The sequence below is a fragment of the Eschrichtius robustus genome, chromosome 2, assembly GCF_028021215.1.
Source record: "Eschrichtius robustus isolate mEscRob2 chromosome 2, mEscRob2.pri, whole genome shotgun sequence".
Lineage (NCBI taxonomy): Eukaryota > Metazoa > Chordata > Mammalia > Artiodactyla > Eschrichtiidae > Eschrichtius > Eschrichtius robustus.
In genome coordinates, this window is record NC_090825.1 from 146,595,221 (window position 1) to 146,601,220 (window position 6,000).

Below are 6,000 nucleotides of genomic sequence, written 5' to 3' on the forward strand. Positions count from 1 at the left end.
CATAGTCTTCCTTACTTTATTGTGTACTAGCAACCCAATTTCCCTTTGACAGTCAAGATCGATCACCCTAGCCAGTACAGAAACTCCTGTTTTGCCTGAGGAACCCTCAGTGGCCAGGCAGCAGTCTCAATATCCAGTTTAATGGAATCATTGCTATGTACCCTGGTGGAAGCATTCCTTCCTTAGGAACTAAGACCTCTAGACCAGCAAAACCCAAAGTTAAGGGAATGATAAACAAAAAATTTATTAGGGATCACTAGGGGTAGAAATGGGAGTGGTTCTTCTTGTGATTATCATTTTCATTTTCACTCCTGGATTTCCACAAATCCTGGCTATATATTAACCATTGATTGGGCACATTTACCGCATCATGGAGTGCATTTCTCCAGCCCCACAAGATGTTGCCATCTAGTTAGGAATGTAAATGAATCTTCACAGGGCCACATGATGCCAAACAAGGGACCAGTGAGTTCCACGGGCATGGATCCATTGCCACACTTCCTTTGCTGTAATGTAAGTTCCTTGGTCTGAAGCAATGCATTATGGAATGCTATGACAGTGAAAAGGTCTGTTAAGTCCATGGAGGTTGATTTGGGCAGAAGCATTGTAGGCAGGGAAGGCAAATCTATATACAAAGTTAAGTGTCCAATCCAGTGAGAACAAAGTGCTATCCCTTTCAATATGGAAGTGACCCAGTAAAAACAGTGTAAATTATTTCTAACATCATGTGACTTGTTCATCCCTCTGGGGAGTGGGACCACATAAGAAGCTCATTGCTGATCTTTGTTATTGGCAGTTTGGGCTGGAGAAGTCCCTGTTGCCAAGCCCATGCATAAACTCTGTTTCTGCCAGTTTGGCCATTTTTTTTTTTTTATGAGCTTTTTCAGCAGGGATAGGGGTCACTGGATAAAGAGGCTGACTGATGTTGGCAGAAGTCATATAATAATATGACCCATATATGACCCATATGATAATTAATATTCTTCTTTGCTTAGGTTACTCTTTGGTAAGTATTCACCTGAAATACAAATATCTTCATACCCTGTGCCCATTCAGAGAGGTCTGTCCACATACCTCTTCCCCAGACCTCCCTGGCACCAATTTTCTAATTGCCCTTCCTCCAAGTCCCTGACCACCCAGCCAAACAATTACCCATGAATCATTGTAGATCTGCACCCCAGCCATCTCTTTTTTTAGGCAGAATGAACAACCAGGTACACTACTCAGAGGTCTGCCTGCTGAGAGGATGTCCCTTCTCCATGGTCCTTCAGGGCCAGAGATGAGTATAGCAGTTATCTATTGGTATGTAAGTAACCACGCCAAAATTTAGTGGCTTAAAATAGCAATAATCATTTATTTTTCTCATGATTTGCTCTTTGGGCCAGGCTCAGTAAGGATGGCTCATCTCTATTCCATGTTGGAAGAGTCAGTTGGGAAACTTGACTGGGGCCTGGAGGATGAACTTTCAATTTGGCTCTTTCACATGGCTGGCAAGTTGGTGCTTGCTGTTGGCTGAAGCATAGACAGGACTATGGGCCAGTTCTCTGTTCTTCTCCATGTAGGCCTTTCCACAGGCCCCTGGGCTTTCTCACAGTATGGTGGCAAGGTTCCAAGAGCGAGAACCCCAAGACCCTTGGGAGTCACATAACATCACTCCTGCCCTACTCCACTGATCAAGGTGCAGGTTCAAGGTGTGGGGGAACATAGACTCTACTTCCTGATGGGGGAGCGCCAAAGTTTATAGAAGAGCAGATAAGGCAAGAGACGTAATTGTGTCCTTCTTCAGAAATACAGTGTCCATAATGCAGAGTGAGAGAAAGGAGCAATAAAGTGGGAGTAGGGACCATTGGCCTCTGCGCCCCTTGTCCAGGAAACTTACTTGTGTCTTCTGAATTTATCCGAACATGATCTCATATATATATATATATCCCACTTCCACCTGAAAAGGAAGTGCTGCTGTGCATGCCTAACTTTACGACTGGATGAATGGGACAACACTCAGTTTATGATGGGCAGCTCAGGTCACATGGTAACTTGATGACCTATAGTCAAGTGTTTGGTTGCCACCACTGCCCATTAGCAAGCCATCTCAAAAGGAGAATAGTTATCTGTAGAGGATGACATAACTTTGGTCCAAAATCCTAAATGTCTAAGCAGAGAATCATCTATGGGGGCTTGCCAAAGTCTCCACATAGATCCCTATGTTCCACAGACACTTCAAGCACCACTAGATCTTCTGGGTCACATGGCCCAAATGGTAGAGCAGCATCGTAGGCTGAACTTGCTGCAGAGCTTTCACTTGTTCCAGGACCTACTGAAACCTGGTAGCCTTTTGGGTCACTCAGTAAATAAGTTAGAACAGCATGGCCAAATGAGATACACTTTGCCTCCCAAATCCGAAGAGGTTCACTAAGCCTTGTGCTTCTTTCTTGGTGGTAGAAGGGGACAGATATAGAAACTTGTCTTTCATCTTGGAAGGGATATCTCAAGATGTCCCAGACCACTGGACCCCTAGAAATTTCGCCACGGTGGCAAACCCCTGAATTTTGTGGGATTTGTTTCCTATGCTCTCGTATGTGTCTCACCAAAATATCTAGAGTAGTTGCTACTTCACGTTCACCAGGTCCAATCAGCATGATATCATTGATGCAACAAACCAGCTTAACATCCTGTGCAAAGGCGATCAAGTTCCTTCCAGACTAGATCATGACAGAGGTCCCAAAGGTTGATACAGCCCTGAGGTAGGACATCGAATGTGCCTTGCCAGCTGAAAATAAACTGTGTCTGATGGTCTTAATTAACAGATATAGGCATGAAAAGAGCATTCTCCAGATCAATGGCTTAATAGCAGGTCCTGGGGATGTGTTGATTTACTCTAGAATTAAACCATATCTGGCAGCAATGCAATAGGAGTCACTACTGAATAAGTTTACGATAATCCACTGTCATTCTCCAAGATCCATTTGTCTTCTGCATGGGCCAAAAAAGGCAAGACGAAGAGGGAATGGGGGGTTTCCCTGGTGGCACAGTGGATAAGAATCTGCCTGCCAATGCAGGGGACATGGGTTCGATTCCTGGTCTGGGAAGATCCCACATGTCGCGTAGCAATTAAGCCCGTGCGCCACAACTACTGAGCCTGCACTCTAGAGCCCGTGAGCCACAACTACCGAAGCCCGCGTGCCACAACTACTGAAGCTTGCATGCCTAGAGCCCGTGCTCTGCAACAAGAGAAGCCACTGCAATGAGAAGCCCACGCACCGCAACAAAGAGTAGCCCCCACTCACTGCAACTAGAGAAAGCCCGCGTGCAGCAACAAAGACCCAACACAGCCAAAAATAAATAAATAAATAAAAATTAAATTAAAAAAAAAAAAAGAGGGAATGGGGTAGGAATCACCACCTCTTCATCTTCTTCCAAGTCCTTGATCGTGGCAATCCCTCCAGGAATGTGGTATTGCTTTTGGTTTACTATTTTCATAGGTAACCATAAGTAGAGGCAGTTATGATGGCTTCCACTTGGTCTTTTCTCCTATAATAGTCCTCATTCCACAGGTCAGGGAACCAATGTGGGGACTCTGCCAGCTGATGAATATGTCTATGCCAATTATGCATTCTGAAGGAAGAAAATGGCAACCTCAGATTGACCAACTACCAATTCAGGACATGGTGAGAGTCAGAAAGCCTCCACAGTGAGGTTTAAAGGCAACTTCATCCAGAGGACAAACCATGCTAAAAATTGGGTCTAGGCCTTAGTAATAACAGAACTACAGAGGAGCCTGAATTTGTAGACTCTGTAAATTTCTTATGCCATGAGAGGGTAGAAATGGGCCCTGAGACCTGGAATGGTGATATCTGAGGAGATTTTGTTTGACCTCATAGAAACTCCAGCTTTCTCTGAAACTGTGAGCCTGCAGGAGTGGTCCACAGCCCCTTGCCTGAAGATTACATAGGTTCCAACCAAGGTGGATGCCTTTCAAGATGATAGTTGCCATCCCCAAGATCTGTTCGCACCTTCCTTACTGGCTATTAGACCAGTAACTAGAGTCAAGTCAGAGCATGGTCCAGACCTGCTAGGAAAGAAAAGGGATTATTCCCTAAAGAAGTTACAGGGCCTAGAACTGGGAAAAAATATCCACTGACAATGATTTTAAGGAATGAGAGGTGAATATAAGGTTTGTTGATAAGGAGGATCCTTTCATAGTCTAGGAGTCAGTACCTTAGCAAGGGTTCCTGCTGCAGCTCCAGCTGGGGTGGCTCCTGAAAACTTGGAAAAAATGATGGCTTACATAAAGCTAGATGTGCTAAAAGGATGATGCTGAAGAAGAGATCACAAAGCTCATTACGTAAGACCCAAGAATCCACCAGATGATCAGGTGAAAGAGAGGGCAGAGGTTCTTCCTCTCATTAACTGATACAGAATGTCTTAGTAAGGGAGCCATTGTCATCACTAAGAAACTCAGTATTGGCTGTTCTACACGGCCAGGTAGTGATGCCAAAGGCAAGGTGAATGGAATTACCCTAATGGGCAGTAAGCCTAGAGTACCATCTGTGGTAGAGAAAGACACAAATGAGAAGTTTCTGTCAAGCCTTATGGGTGAACCACAATGCAGACCCCTAGGGTGATGGAGCAAGGGCGTGCAGTCCCCAGTAGGGAACTACTTAAAGAATGGCTTCTGGAGTGTTACTGTGTCCTGGTAAAGACTGTGTACCTGACCGCAGGGTCAAGTCACTGTCAGACCCACTAAATCATAAGACTGGGGAGACACAGCAGCATTCCACTGTACGGTGAAAGTAATACATCCAGGATTAGGCTGAAGTGGGCCCAAGGGGCACAAGCAAGTAACATGAACAGGTGGCCCATACTCCACATCTTCTACTTCCATTGTGCCAATGCTTAGACCTATGGCCTCATGGGAGGTTCCCTAAAACCAGCTGACTAAGAGAGAAAACCCTGGGCTGGTTCATAGATGGGTCAGCTTAACATGTTAGTGCAAGCTGGAAATGGATGCTGTCACACAACACCCACACTCAGAGGTGGCCCTGAAAGACAGCGGGGGAGGAGAATCCTCCCAAAGGGAAGATCTTTGGATAGTGCCCTTAGTCATCCACTTTATGTGGACAACAAAGTGGTCTCATGTAAGGAAATACACAGAGTCATGGGCAGTGACAAATGGCTGATTGGCCAGGGACTAGAAGGAACAAGAATGAAAGGTCAGAGACAAGGAGGTCTGATAAGGGCATGTGGATAGACCTACAGAGTAGATACCAAGTGTGCAGATCTTTGACTTACACATTGATGCCCACCAGAGAGTATGTACTGCAGAAATGGAACTAAACAACCTATGAACAGGAGATGTCAGCCAGCCTCTGCCCCCATTCCAGTGCTCACATAGTGGCTCAAGAGTGGAGTAATCATGGTGGCAGAGATGGATACAAATAGCATAGGCTTGCTCTCACTAAGGCTAATGTGTCACTGCCAAATGTCCAATCTGTCAGCAGCAGAAGTCAGTGTTGAAAGACTAGTAGGAACCATTTAATATGGTACCATTTGTAGAGGAGACCAACCAGCTACTTGGTGGCAATTTCTTAATAATGGATCCTTTTCACTATGGAAAGGATAGTGACTCATCCTGCCAAAATCTCAAAAAGTATTGATTTACTGACACAGCATCCCACGTAACATCACCTTGGACCAAACAGTCCACTTTATGAAACTGGGGGAGTACTGATGGACATGTAACCATGGGATCTATGGTCATAGCATATATCACATCATTCAAAAGCTTCCAGACTAACAGAACATTGGAATGACCTCTGCCTGACTCAGCTAAGCCTGAAGGTGACCCCCTGTAGGGTTGGGGTGCTACCTTCAAGAAGTGATGTACACTGCTATTATATGGTGCTGTTTTCCCATTAGATTGCACAGGTCCATGAACCAAGGAATGGTGGTAAGAATGGCCCTCCATCCATCACTCCCAGTGACCTTCTTAGGGACTTGGAA